The sequence below is a fragment of the Mesoplodon mirus genome (assembly GCF_964341445.2).
Source record: "Mesoplodon mirus genome assembly, chromosome: 10".
Classification (NCBI taxonomy): Eukaryota; Metazoa; Chordata; class Mammalia; order Artiodactyla; family Ziphiidae; genus Mesoplodon; species Mesoplodon mirus.
Genome location: NC_138986.1, coordinates 21861150 through 21880829, shown reverse-complemented (window position 1 = coordinate 21880829; position 19680 = coordinate 21861150). Strand labels below are relative to the sequence as shown.

Sequence of the window (19680 nt, the reverse complement as noted above, 5' to 3'; positions counted from 1 at the left end):
TTGGTAGTGTATGTATGTCCATGCCTCTCTCTCGCTTTGTCACAGCTTACCCTTCCCCCTCCCCATATCCTCAAGTCCATTCTCAAGTAGGTCTGTGTCTTTATTCCTGTTTTACCCCTAGGTTCTTCATGACATTTTCTTTCTTAAATTCCATATATATGTGTTAGCATACGGTATTTGTCTTTCTCTTTCTGACTTATTTCACTCTGTATGACAGACTCTAGGTCTACCCACCTCATAACAAATAGCTCAAAATGCAAATCAAAACTACAATGAGATATCATCTCACATCAGTCAGAATGGTCATCATCAAAAAATCTAGAAACAATAAATGCTGGAGAGGGTGTGGAGAAAAGGGAACACTCTTGCACTGCTGGTGGGGATGTGAATTGGTACAGCCACTATGGAGAACAGTATGGAGGTTCCTTACAAAACTACAAATAGAACTACCATATGACCCAGCAATCCCACTACTGGGCATATACCCTGAGAAAACCATAATTCAAAAAGAGTCATGCACCAAAATGTTCATTGCAGCTCTATTTACAATAGCCCAGAGATGGAAACAACCTAAGTGTCCATCATCCGATGAATGGATAAAGAAGATGTGGCACATATATACAATGGAATATTACTCAGCCATAAAAAGAAAATGATCTATCTTTAAATAATGGTAAGATTGTCATGCAAGTTGATGAGCAAACTTGCTCTGGATAGCGGCAGAGGGCTCAACTGCTGATAAATTGAAGTGTCCAAGAGTGGAAAAGGCCTCCCTAAGAAAGGAAGAGGTGTGTAAGCAGAGACCAAATGCAGGCAGTCCTTGGTGATTTGTCCTGAGTGATTTCTACTCGCTCAGTTGGGGATTAAATGACGGTTTTCTCTAATCCTGAAATTCTATGAAAGACTTCACATTGCAAGGTGTCCTGTCACCACTTGGCAAATCAATACATCAGATCCTACCCTGAAGGAAATTAACCAGCATAATTCAAATTAGGCACTTTCAGGGATGCCCTAAATAAGTCATCACTGCAGTACCACACACTGTATCAGAGTGACAGGAAGAGGTAAAATTTCCCACAAAACACTAAACTGATACTGAAGATGCAGCCTGTTCAAAACCAAGATCTGACCTGTCTGGAAAAAAAAGCACAAAGAGACGTTCCATTGAATAAGGAAGGAGGCCATTTGCATATTCCAAAAGAGTCTCAAATTCCCATTTCCCCATGACTACCCCTCTCATTGCCTCATTTTTCAGAAATACTTACATGTCAGACATAAGAACAGTAGTCTGATTTACACAATTGTGTGGCATATTATAAAACTTTTTTATGAAACTTAAACCAAAACCAGTTGGTTTAAAGGAGATGACAAATGTTAAATATACTGTTAGACACTGATTGCTTTTACAGCTATAAGAAAGGTTACAATAATCACAGCAAGCTTCAAAGCCAGGAAAACTTTGTTATTAATTTCAAAATGTCTTCTATTTGCTTCTCATTGTTCCCATTCTACATAACCCAAAAGAATATAGGAAAAGAAAGACAAATTATCAGGACAATGTCTTCACAATATAAGTTCCTGAGATTATTAGCTAGAATGTAAAATTTTTTCCAGATCAGCTATTAATATCCATCATACCTATTTTCAGACACTATTAGGTTTAACATTAGTAAATTCTCACCAAACATGGACAAAAATCAACTGATGACAGAATGAATTTGGAGTTTATCCATCTAAAAATCTAATCTCCACACAGCATCCCATTATTTGCTATATTCTATACTGTCAGGTGATTTTTTTTTAAAGATCGTTTTGAATATTCTCAGCCACTTGGCCCATTTTAAAAGCTACACTTGATTAAATTTGGGCAACAAGTTCATCGTAAATATTACTGAGGTCATCTGAAGAAGTAAACAGATTACAAATTCAAAAACAAATGTCTTTGGATCCCTTTTCTTTTGCTTCACATGGGTATAACTATCTCGAAATGTTTACACATGTGCATTAGTGACCTACGCAAAATTTAGATGCATTGGGGATATTACACCAAGCTGTGGAGCTACTGACCATGATCTTTCTGAAAACAATTACATATGCCTGTAATAAACTGCATCAATAGCAGTCAATTATCTCAAGAACACTCTACTAACCCTTGTCACAAATGTATTGCTGTGCATCAGATTTTTTTTCAACAATTGAATTATTCTCAAAACTTAGTGTTGCCTCACATCCTAAAAATAGTTCCAGCTCTCTCCTGTTACCCTGCTCTGTTCCCAGGAGGCAGGGCAGTGCTATAAACAATGCTTCATTTTTTACAGATGAAGAAACAGTGAAATATAACAGAGGTACAGCCACTTGGCCTGAATCATTTTGAAAATCAATAATGAGGCAAGCAATAAACTAGTGGGGACCGGGGGTTCCCGTCAGCCATTCTGGTGTCCTCTGCATCCCTGGCGTGGGCTCTAATGAGCACACCCTCACGATGCGGGCACAAAAGATATTTGAAATCCCCATTTTACCCCCCAAAATCTCTATTTCTCCCAAAGAAAATTAATTCAATGTTTCTAACCCTGGATTTTTCCCTTGCTTAGAGAAATGGGGATTATTCAAAATGTAAGCATCAGGAGAAAAAAGAAAAATAAAGTTTGATAATTGTTCCTTGGATAATGAGAAGCTGAACTTCCCATGACCTGTCCCTAAAGTCTCAGGGCCAGCCATCAGGATTGTCCCATGGGCCACTACTGAGTTGCAAAGCCAGATTTCATCACTAGCTTCGAATGAGAGGAAAAGATTCACCCCCAGCCTTTGCTTCTTCATTTTTCTTTGCCTCCATAGGGCAAGCGGTTTCAAAGGAGGAAAGGAATATATACAGTACTCCCTCTTTTCTGCTAATTCATCCAAGCAGGCCCACCAAGAAACAACTCTTCCTCAAACCCCACCCTCCTGAGCAATGACCCTCCTCACACTGCTTTCCTTTTCAGAGCACCCTGAACAAAATACATCCAAAGAAAACTGTCCTGTACAGAAGAATCCCAGTTCAACTCTAAACTTCTCTGTCCAACTGTAGGAAAAAATTACCTCAAGATGACTCCATCTGTGCCCTGGCTATAAAAACAAAACGGGAAGTGCAGAGCCCAAGGAGGCGCTGACTATGGCTTCAAGAAGTGTCTGTGATCGCAGCGTGGATCGGTGAGGCAGCTGTTTCCTGGAGGACTTCTTTACAAAACCAAAGAAGCAGTTAAGGGTGAGCAGACTGAGGGACTGGGCGTGTGGGAGAGCAGGACTTCATCCCCTGTGTGGTTCTGATGACCCCTTCTCTTACACTGGGTCAAATGTCTTTTCTCACCATGTAGACAGTAAGCTTCTTGAAAATTATGCCTTTAAGCATTCACCAAATATCTATTGTGTGCCTACTGCATACCACACACTGTGTTTACCATACTTTTGTAAAAGTGTAAACCACCCTAACCCACTAGAAATTTTATAACAAAAATTATCAGTTAAAAAAATGAAAAATTCATTTAAATAAGATTAAAAATATACATTCCAAATATAATTTGTGGTCACTTTAACAAGCTTAGCAATGCATTTTACAATAATATGTGTCATTTGTAAACCATCTTTTTTCCTCCCCATAAAAAAATAGCCAGGACCTGATTCTACAGGTATGAAGAGTGGAAATGCTGAACCATAAAGGGGAACTTTTTTAAAAAAACTAATGCTATGGGGAATTCCCTGGCAGTCCAGTGGTTAGGACTCTGCGCTCTCACTGCTGAGGGCCCAGGTTCAATTCCTGATAGGGGAACTAAGATCCCACAAGCTGTGAGGCACAGCCAAAAAACAAAAACAAACAAACAAAAAAAAACTAATGCTATAATATTTAGTCATGTAAAAACAGTACCTCTTCAAAAACCTTACTAAGAAAAAATATATATATATATAATAAATGGGATATTTTCATTATTGATTTAGTAAGATTTTGCAATGCTTCTATAACTGTTATTTGGGTTGAGAGACCCAATTAAAAAGTATTAATTCCTAAAAACACTAGAAAGTAGTACAGTGGTTGAATATGCCATAAAAAGTTTCTCAGTTAGTCCACTAGAATGTAAACGCCATGAGGACAGGGAATTTTTTTTTTCACTATTTTGTTCACTGATGAATCCCCAGTGTCTAGAACAGCACTTTTTCCAGAGTAGGTGCTTAATAAGCTTTTGTTGAATTAATAAATGTTTGTTTAAAAGTCAGCAGTCCCATATATACACTACCAAATGTAAAATCGATAGCTAGTGGGAAGCAGCCGCATAGCACAGGGAGATCACCTCGGTGCTTTGTGACCGCCTGGAGGGGTGGGATAGGGAGGGTGGGAGGGAGGGAGACGCAAGAGGGAAGAGATATGGGAACATATGTATAACTGATTCACTTTGTTATAAAGCAGAAACTAACACGCCATTATAAAGCAATTATACTCCAATAAAGATGTTTAAAAAAACAAACAATAAAAGCCAGCAGTCCCATGAACAGTTTAGCTGGTCTCCTAAGAAAGCCCAAGGCCCCAGGGGTAAATACTGATTCTCTGGCTCTTGCAATTTACGTAGAAGTTCAAGTTGGGTAATTCTGGCCCCAAAGTCTATTTTTAGACCAAAAACTCCAGAAGGATGATCCACAGAGAACCAGAGAATTTAGTTCACTTCACTAGTGTAGCACTGGCTGAGATAAAGGAAAAAGACCCGGAACTTTAATTGCTATTTGCATTTGTTAACTATTGAAAAACAAGTGCCTTCTGACTTCATTTCTTAAACCATTTCAATCAAATGTAAGTCTTTTATTGTCATTTCTTTTGATCTCATCTTTTCTTAATAATAATCATAGCTACAAGTTATCAAAGGTTTATTGTGTGCTCATTGAGATTGGTATACACATTCTCATAAAAATTTCACAGTGGCCCTTAAACAGATTTTATCATCCTCATTTTGTAACCTCGGAAAGGTAACCAACCTTCCTAAATTCCCCCAGCTGGTCATGGAGCTGGAATTCACCCAGTTCTGCCTGACTTCAAGCCAGGCTCTTATAGGGCTACCTGCGTTTCCCACTGGCAGATGTGCATAAACTGGTGTGGAGAACACTGTGCTAAGGGATAAAATGGTTGACGATTTTTTTTAATTTTTGAAATAATTTTGATGTGTAAACAATTGCTTATGCTGCATGGAATGGTGAAAAGACCAAACGTTTTTGGAACCAAATGGCCCCGAGTTCAAATCCTGCTTCACCACCAACTATCAGAGTGTCCTTGCAAAAACCACTTAACCTTTCTGAGTCGCCCTTTCCTTAAGTGTAACCATGAATATGGCAACAAATCTTCTCAGGTTTGTTACCGAAGAGTGCCTGGTCTGAAGCCTGCACAGACTAAGTGCTCTTCAAGCCTAAATTCCTTTCCGTCTAACGGATTTGCTAAATTGGCACTGTGGTGATTTTTTTAAGTGTTTAGTTCATCCTTGTACTACCATAATTACAGAATATAATGACACTGCATTCTCTATAACTACAAAGTAGAATTTATAAACTGATAAAATATGAGTTGGAAGAGGCTTTAGAGGCCATCTGTTCCCATCCTTTCCATTTCCAAATTAAGTCCAGAGAGTTTAAAACGACCTGTTTCCAAGTTTTGACAGAAAGTTAATTGCAAAGACACAACTAGACCTTACGTCCTCCGCCCCCCACTCCCACTATACCCCCTCATTTTTGCCTCACATTACACAGGCATGGCAACGCATGTCACTGTCAGACAATTAAGCAGTATAAAATAACCTCAGTTTAATTGCATCCAATTAACAAGCCCAATTAGTGTTTCATATGTACACTATTAAACTAGTTGTCTGGCTTCCAAAAGAAATAAAACATGTTTCAAATGAATGTAGCATTTTAGTGAACAAAGCTGCTTACAATTTAAATTACCTTTCCTATAATCTTTTTATGGAATTAGACCTAATCTCCATTTTAAAAGAAATACTTCCTGCGACTATCAGGATGAGAATTACTATGCTGTATTTTATGTATCAAAATTTTCTTTCTCACTGAATACATATGCTTTTCTAAGGTTAGTATATGTGTGTGTTCATGTGCACACACGTGCCCATACACATACGCATGCCTACAGATCCCCAAGCAAATACAAATGAGGGTGTGTCTACATTTACCTACTGCCTAGTTTCAAAAGTCCCATCTATTTGTTAAGCATCTGAAATTAAGTGAATCTGCCACAATGCAAATAAGAGCTTTAGTGAGCTCCTGCTTTCTTTTTCAGAGAAAACGAAACCACCAAATAAATCTTTGTCAAAAAAACACTGCTTTTCAAATACACTGTACTAGGCTATCTGTCCAGTATTGTCGTGCGTTAGGTACAATTGGGTATCAAATAAAAAGCAGCATTCTAATGAACCATGAAATGAATCATCTATTCATTTCTTAAATACTTATACCTAAAAACACAAATACCTCGTAATTCTAAGTATAACCATTTTTATAAGTTGGTGTTTGATGGTCAACTTTCACTATTATATTTACGAGTATTTTCTGGAGTAAAAAGTTTTGTAGTAGCACTGTACTTAAAATGTAGTTCAGAGTGACAATCTGCCATATCTATTTGGCCATGTTTATCAAAATATTTTAATCACTCTTGTTACTATTTTATAAGGTGCTTTAAATATGTCCATTAACAGGATGAAAGAATTCCTATTGTTAGGCAGTAGTATCAATCTACTACCGAGTAGAAGTAAGAGAGTAGCTACTTCTCTTTTGGGCGTTACAGAAATTTTACTGCCTCTTAGCTACCAAGATATCCATCTCACATACCCTTTTTTAAAAATATTTATTTATTTGGCTGCGCCGGGTCTTAGTTGCAGTATCCCCTATACCCTTGTAATCTTTCTAAAACATACATATTATAGCATCACTCTTCTGCTCAAAAACCTTAAGTCCAGCTTTCTTAGGAGGGCTATACAGCCTCACAAGATCTGGAACCAATATGCCCTCCCAGGCTCACCTTGTTCTTTCCCTCCCGTAACTTTGACTATTCCCCACAACTCCAGATCAAATTATGCTGGGGCCCTCCTTCCCTTTTTTTTTTTGCGGTACGCGGGCCTCTCACCGTTGTGGCCTCTCCCGTTGCGGAGCACAGGCTCTGGACGCGCAGGCTCAGCGGCCATGGCTCACGGGACCAGCCGCTCCGCGGCATGTGGGATCTCCCCGGACCGGGGCACGAACCCGTGTCCGCTGCATCGGCAGGCGGACTCCCAACCACTGCGCCACCAGGGAAGCCCACTAGTAGGTTTTAATAAAGTTTACTTAGAAGCCCTACGCCTTCTCTAGACTGTAAAATTCCTGCAGTCACGGATCTTTGTCCTTTTATTCTCTCAGTTACTCATTCTGACCCCCAGTATGACTCCACAGCCCAGGCTAGGGATTACTACATACCCTTTCTGCCACCTAAATAGAATTTCTACATTATATAAATTTTAAAACAGGGAGCAAATAGTTAAATGATACAGCTGACAAAATGGAATATTAGTCCAAGGCTGCAGAAAGGAATGCCATATTTCAAGAACCTCTTTTTTTCTATTCTTTGCCTTCATACTCTTTTGTATGTGTTACACTGACTCCTCATCATATGGAAAGTAAAAAAAAATCACATCCAAATTTCTCTAAACTTTCTGATATTTACAAACATGTAGACAAATTATCTGGGGAATTGACTGTTTTAGTAGTTATTTAGAATCATACGGATCCCGCTCATGCAGGGCTCTAAAGATTAATCGGTTACTTCACACAGTGACCTTGTAGAGACTTTTGAATTTGCAGTTATTCATTAACTGAATCAATGATGCTGGCCAATTTGGTTAACTGGAGCCCCAAATAATTATTTTTTTAAACAAATTATTTATTCCTAAAAAAAATTATCTGCAAATAATTATACAACTAAACCCCTCAAACTAATGTCAGTACATAAAATCATAACAAATTTCCAGGGGGGTCATTTTTGTGGAAGCATCGTGAAAAGACACATGCTATACATAAGCCTCCTCCAGCTTCTGGGCCCTGACCCACAACTTCCCTCTCCAACGATCAGTCTCTAACATGGCTAATAGTAGGGTCATCACCTGCCCTGATTTGCGAAGGACAGTCTCCATTTATGCCAAGTTAGATAATGATTCATGTGGTCAACGTGCCCACATGCTCTGGCCTCACCTTGCATTACCTCTCTATGTGCTCTCTAGCCCCACTGGCTTGCTTTCAACTCCTCAAAACACTGTACATCCCCCAACCTCAGCGCATTTGCATCGTTTCTTCTTTGTACAATATGCTCCCGCTCCCCACCTACCTTTTTCTTCTCTTATTTATCCTGCAGTCTCAGCTCAAACATCACCTCCTCAGAGAGACCTCTTCCTCACTCCCAGACAGGGGTGGTAGAACCCTTGTTATCCACTCCTTTACATTTCTTCCATAGTACTTATAACAAACCTCATGATTACTATCTGTCAGCCCCACTAGATTACAAGCTCTTTTTCTGGTCTGGGTCATCATTATACCTTTGGTGTCTAGCACAAGGCCTGACCCATAGTAAATACTGGTTGAATGAATGGACGAATATATTGCATTGATCAAGACAACGAGGGCACCTGTCATAATACTCTGAAGAAAGGACTAAGATTAGAAGTGAGTGACAAGTCAAAAATGCTGGACGTCCCTGAGTACTTCCTGACCTTACATCCAGCCATCTTGTGACCGAAGGGGTAGGTCAAACCCCACCTGCTTTCTGCCCAGAATTGTCTTAAGGCACACAAACATCATTCCCATCGTTTCTCTCCAAAGCACTTTCTTCCAATATGTCAAATGGTCAGACTCCAAATTCGTAACTGTTAGGAAATCTAACATTATGGACGCTTGTAGGATAGATCACACATCACAGTTAATACCCCACATGATGGGTAATGGGAGTATATGTTAAGATTAGCAGCTCATTATTTGGCCCAGGACAATAGGGACACAAAATATCAAGCAGTTCTGATTCTATTTGAAATGCAGCATTTAAGACGGTATAGTCCTGTATCTAACTTCATGCTAGTAGCCATGATCCACCTCAGAGAAACCAAAGATTGCACAGACCAAGTAAGCTGTGTCCTCTCCCTGTATATAAAGACCTGGGTGTTGCTTCACAGGAATAGACAAAATGCTGAAATATTTTTTCCAAATTATTTAGAGCCATCTCATAGCTACAAATACTGATTGATAACCTCCTTTTTGTTAGAGTTGCCATAAACAGCATATAGAAAGCAATGCTTTTGATTGTGATCAAATATCAGGAACAAACAGAAAATTACATCACTTACAAAATTTGCTTCAAATAAGCACAATCTTGTTTTCATAAAGTTTTCCCATTTTCCCTCCATCTTCTGTGTTCACCCACAACTTCAAACTTCGAGAAGACTCACTGGAACATTCACTATAGTTTTACTCAAGATTAATGAAGGCTCTGCCCCTGTGGTTACAGCAAAGCCATACACATGGTCTGAAATTCCTTATGAAATCTGAAGTCCACTGAGCTGAGTTAGAAAACTGCTCCTGCTCCTTTTTATAATATCACTTAAAAAGGTGCAATACTTACCTACCAAGTTTTAGCCAAAATAGGGATTCACAATGAATTCATATATAAATACATTAACCAGAAGCATATCACTGGAATTGTCAGGTGGAGACTTAAATTGCGAACCATTTCTCCACCTACAGGTCTACTTCATAGACCTACAGAGAGTTCTGTTGATGTTGACTATGAACCAAACATGAAAACAGTGTTTATTTGTGATAGACATAGGTCTATCACATAGGTGATTAGTTTGATCCACCACCATCTACCCAGTTGATCTTAGCCACCTTCCCCTTATTATAATAGTTACCACATCAGGTATTAAATTATTCCCTGTCTTAATGGATTACACTTTCCACGCCAAATAACATTTTCTATAAGTCTTTAAAGCTACTTTTCGTATGTTGAAGCTTTCTGATTAATTTCAGCTAATTACGGATAACTCAAAAATCTAAAACCAACACAGATAAAGTACATGTTATTTGTTGTTGCTACTTGTTGAAAAAATTCCTGCTTCAAAAAACAAAATTGGTAAATTCTTAAAGATTCTTCATTTTAGACTGAATCAGCATAAAAGATTCAGCCTAATTTTTTGAACAGTGACAAAGTGCCAAAAGCTCAAGCAGACACATGTACCATTATTCCACAAGGAACACCTGCATACACGTTGTCTCTGTTTTGGTTTCATAGTAACAAGAACATTTGTAAACACATCTCATGTAAACGGAGCCCGATCAATCAAAAGATTCTTCTGGCTAATCTTTCAATGTAGTCAAATAGAATGATTTCATTATGTGGTAATATACACATAGTAAATTCACTTTTACATTCCATGTTTAAGAGAAATATAGACATGTTTTATCTATTCTAATGGTATTTTTCCAAAGACCTCCACAAGGATCTAACCAGTTAAAAATCACTTATATCTTAATTTGTAATATCATTAATATATTACCATTCTCAAAATTGTCCCCAAATCAATTTCACATCAGTTTAATCATAAATACCCTTACATAAATAAAAGCAGTCTCTAATAAAGCCAACCACATAAAATACAATCACCATCACAGAAATATAGTCGCCAGCAAGCAGGTTTTGTTTTATACCTGACCTATGTTCAAAGCAAGAAACTCAGACAATTTTCAAAAGATTCACCATTGTAATATAACATTTTTCTGTATATAAGAAATATACTGCATTTCAAACCTAGTGGTCAAAAGGGATTATGACACTTGAAGCACACCATCATTAAGGTGATGTTGGTAAATCCCATTCACCTCAAAATGAAAATGCACAGTTTTCATCTGATACCATGACTTCTTGGTGTTCCACAGGAATTTTGTCTGAATAATGAAAATGATATGCATTTTACTCACGTGGAGGGCATTTCTGTCTTGATAAACTATTTGGCCTATATCCTAAAAATCAAAACCAATCTACTCATTACACAATCTTCTTGGTTAAAATTTTGCTTTGGCACTCTTATAAGGTGAAAAAGCACAGGACATTTGCAAATTCTAATATATATATGTGATATGAATATAATATATATAATATATACCTACACATAATATATATGCAAATATTTTTTAAAACTTGATTTCCTCAAGGACAAATATCACCAAATATTACTGTATCACTAGAGGAAATGTTTCTAATAAAGTTAAACTGCCTTTTCTAGGAGGACAGATCATTGCAAATTTAATTAAAATGTATCTTATTAATATTTCAAGTAATTTCTGGGCTTGATTATGCACTACAGAAGAAACAACTGTACTGAAGAGAAAAATCAATAGCCCTTGACTGGGGCTCTGAGCATGCTAGAAAAACACAGTTCTCTTGTGACTTACCCAGGTCTAGCCTTTGGGGATGGGGGAGGGTACCAACATGAATTTGGAAGTAGACTGAATTATTTTTAAAATGGCAAAAAAAGGAAGGAGAAAAATCAGTTCAAATTTTCCACTATAATGAAAGTACCGGAAACGAGCCTTTTTATGTTCATTTTAGGCCTAAGTAACTGTGCAGAGAGTAAGGCTTTTGCAATGTCAGTTGCACACTCCGCTTCCTGTGCGAATTCTAAACCATTACAGGTGTCCTAAACCCTCCAGCGAAACCTGTCTGTTATCAGGGGATTCCTCCGGTCCCCTCAAAGCCATCCCCACTGCCCCCTACCCCGCACGTATTATTGCCCATCTCCTCCGAGTGTCTTTATTAAGGACCCTCTCTCTTCTCTGCACTCCCGAGGTTAAAGTACCCACTTTTCTTCGGCGTAGCATGTAAAAGCTTTCCCATTAGAGAGGACTAGTTCCTGCAGTCCTTTTTACTTAGATGCTTTCAAGTCAGACAAGAGAAGAGCCACTTGAAGACAACCCTCCTTCCCCCCTCCTCTTCCCCCACTGGAGCCACGTCCCTGAAGGACAACACCGAGGGACACTTCCTGACCTTCCATCCCCTCACCCAGTTTGGGCTTGGAGGGCTGGGGTCGCATTTTCTCGTGTCCTCTGCTGCACTGGATGTGTTATGTAAGAGGGACAGGACACGGGAGGCACATGCGTAAAAAGCGCACCGATCTGTGATAACAGCTGGGCTGGCAGAGCAGATCTGGAGTCTCCCCCACCAAATACGACAGTCACCACACACACATCACCACCCCCATCCCCACCCCCACCCCCCGCCCAGCAGTGTTTTCCTGTCTCACCCCTACCAGTACCAGACGCTCAGAATGGAAAGGCGGGGGGAGGGGTGAAGGGAGGTGAGAGAGGAGGAGGAGCAGCGGCAGCACATCTGCTTTGATAGCAGCCGGCAGAGCCGCCGCGGCAGAGAGCCCCTCGTTAACCCCCTTCCTGTGGCTGCACCACGTCATGGAACATTCCCGGAACGGGCCAACGTTCCACCCACTTCAGGGAACAGACATAAAGGCGCAGACCCAGCTCCCCACAGTGCACAGCCCAAACACACATGTCCCTTCCCGGTCCCCGGGCAGACGCACAGAGGAACACGCATGCAAACCGCCCCCACCCGTCTCCGCGCGCCCCCGGGCAGCCCGCCGCGCGGGGAGCCGCTCTGCGGCCGGTGCACCCGCAAGCCGAGGGCGCCTCCGCCTGAACCTTCCATCGAGTCAGTCCCCTCCTTCCTCGCTTCCTTCCTTCTCTCGTTCCTTCCTTCCTTCCTCGCTCGCGAGGAGAAAGGAGTCGCCGAAATGCCAACAGCCGGCTCCTGCGCTGCGCACGCTGGGCCGCAGGCCGGCGGCCCGGCCCTCGCGCCGCCCGGCCGCCCGCCCCCGGCCAGCGCCGCGCGGCCCCCTCCCCCGCTACCTGAAGACTGGCGGCCGGCGGCCGCGGCAGCCGCAGCGGTGGCCCGGCGGTGCACGCCGGTGCACGTCCCTCATTAGTAACCAGGCACATTCCTGCCTCCAGCGCTCCCGCGCCGCCCCCCTCCTCCCCCCACCCCCAGGACCTTACGCAAAGCAGCGTCCCCTCATCTGCATAGCTCCTCGGCCAGGGTATTCCCCGCATTTCCCAACGCGCCGGACCCCCCTCCCGAGGTCTCCCCCATCCCCGCCCCCTCCGACCCTCACCCTCTGGACGCCCGCCCGAAGCCGGGGGCGCGCGGCGGGAGGGGCTGTGGGGTCCGGCGGGGGCGATTTCGTGTAAAGTGAAACGAGCTCCTAATGCTAAAGGAGACAGAAAAACACCGCGCCGAGGCCACTTACCGAGCCGAGGAACCTAGATTCCCGCCGCTCTGCTCGCCCGAACGGTCTGTCCACGCACCCCAAGGCTGCACCCAGCACCCCAAAGTCGAGACGTGCAGGAATATGGTTAACTGGCCGGGAGACCCTCCAAGTTGCTCCGGGCTCCCGGGAGCTTCAACGTCCAGGACACAACTTGGCCAAGACTTGTGCCACAGTCACCGAAGATGTTCCTGTGGAGACCCTCCTCCGGCGGGGAGAGACAGCGCTCGGCGGCGCCCCGCTCGCCTCCTCTCCACCCCCTCACCTCCAGCCCACCTCCCGCCGGCCGCCAGCCTCCGGGCCGCGAGCCCCTCGGGCGGCTGTCAGCTCCCGGCCGCCGCCGGGTGACAGGGGCGGGAGGAGGGCGCGACGCGGCGGCCCGAGCCCAAGCGGGCGAGGGGGATCCTCGCAGCAGCAGCGGCGGCCGCTCACCTGGAAAGTCACCGCTGAGAAGAAGGAGGAGGAGGACGGTGAGGAGGAGGAGGAAGAGGAGGGAGAGGAGGAGGGGGAGGAAACCCCCCTGGTGCCCTTGTTCTCGCTGCCGCGGCGGCCGCTCCTCGCCAAGGCTGAGCGTGTCTGGTGGGGGGTGTCTGGTAGCATTTCCTTAAGGACAGAGGGAGGGCGGGCGCGGAGGGAGGGAAGCGATCCCGACCGCCTGCCCAGGCTCCTCTTCCCTTTATTTATTTTTCTGACACGGTATGGAGATGGGCCCGGGGCAGGGGCCACCGGGCTCGGGAGGGGGCCGCGAGGCCCGGGCCGCAGTAGTCTGCGTGCGGGAGCCGCAGCGGCCGCCTCCCCTCCCGGTCTGTGGACGCACCGGGTTATTCCTGGCAGCGCCTCCCCGAACAGAAGTTACTAGGAGGAGTGCGCGGCGAGGGCGGGCGGGGGGAGAGGCGGAGGGAGGGAGGAAGAGGGAGAGACTCAGCCAGCGACGTCATCGGATCCCCCAGCGCGTCCCAGGGAGGGAGGCTGAACCAGAAAAACCAGTCTGGAGCCGGCGAACAGAGAGGGTTGAGCGGCGTGCGGGGAGACTGGGGAGGGAGGCGACCGGGAGGGCAGGGCCGGGCCCTGCCAAGGCCGCTCCGGGCGGGAAGATCGCGGCCGCGCTCCCGCTCGCTCCGGTCGGGGATCTCCCCGGAGAGCCGGTCTCTACTTGTTTTGAAAAAAAAAAACCCTTGGGCGTCTCTAGGAGCCTGAGAATTTCCTTTAGGGATGTGGAAACCTCCTCCCCCCCCACCCCCATCTTCCCCATTTCCCAGATGATAGTTCCCTGTCTTGAAGACACACGGAATTATAGAATAATTAGTATTGTCTTTATGATTTTGTCCGGGTACCTCTGATCCCTTTCCTCTCCCTCGCCCCCGCCTCTACTCACATTTATGCTATCGGTCAAGAAAAACAAAATCAGACTGTAGCTCCTGGCTGCGTTTCTGGAGTTTTGCAAAGTGTTTTAGTAGCCCTTCCCTTGCCCCTGCGGAAGCACGAACTTTTCACGCGCTCGAAATGCCCCCATTGCCTTCCCCGGGGTCACTCCTCAGGGCTCCCTGGGCGCACCCAGTTCGGGGAACGCGGCCCGCCCTCGCCGGGGTATTCAAATCGGCTTGGGCAGCGGCGCGGGGAGCAGCTGCCCGTTTCCTGGTGGGCCGCGCTGGGACCTGGGGCGAGCAGCCGCCTCCAGCCTGCGTGCTTCCCTTCCTCCGAAGGGACGCGAGTGAAATCACACCCAGAGCGGGGAGAGCGGGGCCAGAGGGCGGGGGAATCCCAGGCGAGTGGGGCCGGGGCGCTGGGCTTCCTCCCCGGCCCGGCGACACCCGGGGGACACCGGGGCTCCCTCGAGCCGCTAGCCTGCCTGTGTGGACTCGTGTGCACCCTTGGGGGAGGTTCCCGGGAGGCCGCGGCGGCCGGACCGCGGCGAGGGGCCGCCGGGCCGAGCGGACGCCCTGAGCGCCGCGTCCGGGTGGTCTCCGGGCCGGGCGGGGACCGCGCGCCGCCCCTCCCGGGCGCCCAAGCAGCCGAGCCGAGCGGAGCCGAGTGCCCGGGTGCCGCGGGCCGAAGCGGCCCTCCCCACCCAGCGGCCGCGCCGCCGCCCTGCCCCGGGCGGAGTAAACAAGAGACGCGCAAGATTTGACCTGGCGCGACCCGGATTTCTGGCCGGGGTTCCCCCTGAGCAGGTGACTCCGTGGGAGGGGTGGAAATTAGTCTCTGGAATTCCGGGCCAAAGACATTCACTGTGGTTCTGCTTTTAAGGCAGGTATTTCACCGACAACTGCGGAATGTTTTGCGTCTCAAGTTTCAGATTTCGCGGAAAGGGACCAAATGTCAAGGCATATCAAATATTCCTTTCCCTTTTCATTAAAAGCGAGTGCATTAAAAGTTCAGCCCCTTTAATGACTGCGAGAATAGCACTGCCGGTTTCGTTTTTGTTTTGTTTTCATTTCGACCTATAATCAGTGTATTTATGAGGTGCCCGAGCAATGGCGACATAGCCGGGAAGGGCGACTCTGCAAAATAAAGCGGTGATACATTTTTTTATCGATACCTTTTTTTCAAAGGAGAAAAATCTGAACTATTTGACATAAGTTGCACTGTGTCCTTTGAGATTGATCTCATTTAACTTCAGGGCCTACTTCCACTTAAGCGGCTTCTCCTTTCCTTGTATAAATTCTTTAATATTCAGCCTTTCTTGACTTGAAGCAATTAATAAAAACTCCCCCCTCATCATTTTCTCTTAAATGTACGCCACTGCATTTTTTAAAACATCCACTTAAAACGCAAAACGTGATTTTCGAAAACTTTTTTCACTTCCAAACCCACCTGCTACATACTCCCAGAGCCCATTTTATTTAATTGCTTAATAGAGAAGATTAAGCACTTTCTTTAAGAATCCAATTTCCCTTCAGCACACACAGCAGCAGCTGCCCAAGCTCTCAGAAACTGAGCAAGGAAAGTAGCAAGCATCGTTTTGCTTCACAAGAACAAGTATTAGTTGAAATCTTAAATGCCTATTTTAAAGGACTAGATTAAGTGGTATAATGTGAATATTAGGATATTTAGGTAATTAATTTAAATACTTTTTTTTTAAAAAAGCAAATAGACATCAGTTTTGATGACCTAAGACCCCTAAAGACAGTCATTAGTCAAACTTTGATTCTTACTGCCTTGTTCCAAAATCATCAAGCACTAAAGAAGATAGCCTGAATTGAGTTGAAGCACAAGTAAAAATATTTATGAATATGTGTAAATTAGGTGACATCCCCTCTGCTAGGAAGAATCACTGTCTTTAAGTAAAGGCATCCCTGTCTCCAGCCCCTAATGCTGAGACATGTCTGTCTGGTTGCTTATATTTAAGGGCAATATGGTAACAGAAAAACTCCTCTCCCCAGAAAACTTCTGTAGTCAAAACCAAAACTGGCATTGGTAAACTGTGCACTCAGCCCTAAGGAGATCTATGGAAAGTGAGGCTGGCTGGAGCATAGCTGACCCCATCTAGGCACCCATATGGAGCATCACAACAAGGTAGGAACTTTCTTTTCATTACTTGTCTTTCTTATTACTTCTCAGTTTCAAAGGAAAGGGAAATCTGGTAATCTGGATTATGAGATATTAAGAAAGTAAAATAATTAATGTCCACATGGCAGTATGGAATTTTTACAGAGTCAGAAATCGCTTCGAACTGACAGCACTTTCATTCAAAAAATATGCATTGAGTGCCTACTATGTGCTGAAGATACTTAAGATACATCAGTGAACACATGAAAGATCTCTGCTCTCCTGGAGCTTGTATCCTAGTGGGGGGGAAAGGAGATGGAGGAGGAACAGGATAGAAAATAGCCATAAGAAATAAATGGTAGAGAATTTCGGAAGATAAAAAGAATTACAGGGAAAAACAAAAATAGGGTAAAGGATATGCGTGGGGTGGGAGGTGTGTTTCTGTATTAAATAGGAATGTCAGAATAGGACTCATTGAGAAGTGACATTCCTGCCAAGGCTTGAAGGAAATGGTTTAGCAGTGGACAGACCTGGAGTAAAGAACTTTTCAGGTAGAGGGACCAGCTAAGATAAAGCTCTAAGACCAGAGCAAGCCTGGCATGTTTGTGGACCTTAAGAGAAACAGTGTGATGGGAACAGATGTGACAGCCAGTGAATAGAACAGCCTCCCAGGCCACTGTAAGGACTTTTCTCATTCAGGAAAAAGCTTGACAAAGGACAGATTTATGGCCATTGCCACCCAATCCCACTGAACCTGAACCTTTGTGGGCCCAGGAATCTGCATTTTAACAGATAATGCAGTTGATACTTATCCATTCTAAAGCTTAAGACCTACTGCCACAGAGCACGGAAGCTGATACACCCAGGCAGGAGAACTGGGTACCAGGAGCCATTGTACATAAAGCTTCCAGAACCAGTCAAGGCCATGTTACTAATCAGGACTCTTTCAGCTGGCAGGTTTCAATCCTCAACTCAAATTAGCTTAATGAAAGGGACTTCACTGACTCACACAACTAGAATTTCACGGACTAAATTCCAACTCAGTGGGATCCTGAGGCTCAAATGACGTTACCCTGGTTGGGTCATTTCTCCTCTCACAGCTCTTTGTGTCTCTCTGCTTCATTTCGCTCTTCAGACAAACATTCTGCAGGGTGGTGGCAGGAGTCCCAGATTATTGTTTTCCTAGGTTAGCAACCCCAGTAGGAAAATACCTTCCCAGGGCTTCCCTGGTGGTGCAGTGGTTGAGACTCCGCCTGCCGATTCAGGGGACGCGGGTTCGTGCCCCGGTCCGGGAAGATCCCACATGCCGCAGAGCGGCTGGGCCCGTGAGCCACGGCCGCTGAGCCTGCGCGTGCGGAGCCTGGGCTCCGCAATGGGAGAGGCCACAACAGTGAGAGGCCTGCGTACCGAAAAATTTAAAAAAAAAAAAAAAAAAAAAAAAAGAAACTACCTTCCCAGATAGCTCAGGCAGCCTTAGTAGTCAAGTCCTTGCACCTGAACCAGTCACTGAGCTCTGGGTGATGGGATGATGTGATTGGTCATATCTTTCCCTGGAGTGGGGATGTGCTCCTCGTGGAAAGACAAGTTCCCAAAGGAAAGAAGAGGAGTTAGGTATTGGGGGTTGGAGGTGTCCACTAGTTTCCTTAAGTCTTTGACCTTGGTTTCTCTATGAGTGGGTCAAGATGATGTGGCTGATTCCTTATGACTATACATTCTATATAAATCTCTGTAATAAATACCTCCACAAAACTGTGCAAAATGAATTAACTGGCATGCCATGCCCTCAGATAAATTTATAAAAAAGGTTTGTGATACTGGCAGCTATTAACATTGCAAAACTGGACTATACTTCCCTTATTTAAACGAAATGTGTTCCTGGAACAAGTGGTGGCTGAACACCACAACCACGTTCCAACTCTGTTTCTACTCGCCTCCAGATTATGTGAGTTTAAGTACGCTTCTTCTTCTCAGCATCCAATAATCGTGGCCTCTTGATTTCTTTGTGGTCACCTAGGGTACAGAGCAAGGAATCTTGCTCTACACAAATGTATCTATAAAATGCCAGACCCTGTTTGGCATGAGCATAAAAATTTTTTTCTAATAATATGGCCCTATTTGGGGAAACTACTTCAAATCAGAAAGGGTGTGGAAACTATGATGTCGTTCAAACTCTGGGCAGCCTCTGAATGAAATGCTATTTTCTTTAGAATTATAGTAGCTGCCTTCAACATTATGAGGTATATAACTAGTATTTAATATGTCCTATAAATGTCTTCAGTGTCCTTCAGGGTAATTGGGATCTCAAAAGATTTGGTTAGGATCCAAACACATACACATTCTGTATTTTAGCTCAGTGTTTTTTTTTAAAAAAAGAAAATGCCACACATCAAAAAGTGTTTACTTTGTTGGACAAACCAAATCGGTTCTCAAAAAATGACCGGCGCTTATGAAAAGTAATTATTCAGTAGCTCTAAAACAAACCACCTGAATGCTTATGACCAAGAAGGAAATCAGACTGTATCTAGTATTTACATTAGACACCAGTTTCATAATCACTGACTTGTGTGAAAACTGGTGCAGAAATCCTGTAAACTCTTTGCTGTTTTTGATACCTGCTTTTTGTTCTGTTTTGTAAAAATGATAAACTTCAGAAAATAAAATGTCAGTGTTGAATAAAAATACATATATATATATATATCAATAAAATACTAAAGGGGTACCTGCTATGGGGTTCTGATGAATAAATGGATTGTAGCCTTGGGTCTTAGTAAAGAGGTATGATTTAGAACTGCCTTCTAATGGATCTCCCGCTTCCTACTCA

The 19680-nt window shown here is 44.0% G+C and overlaps 1 protein-coding gene across 16 annotated transcripts in view; it reads right to left on the bottom strand.

Annotated features, from left to right (window-relative positions):
* The window catches only part of HIVEP2 (HIVEP zinc finger 2), a 203110-nt gene extending 188077 nt beyond the window's left edge, over positions 1–15033 (bottom strand). For 7 of the 16 annotated variants that reach the window (XM_082634063.1, XM_082634062.1, XM_082634052.1 and 4 more), the window contains exon 1: positions 13353–14186. The gene's annotated coding sequence lies outside the window, so the exon portion shown is untranslated. The other 9 variants (XM_082634067.1, XM_082634053.1, XM_082634058.1 and 6 more) reach the window with 7 other exon arrangements.
* Positions 15034–19680: the final 4647 nt, after the last annotated feature.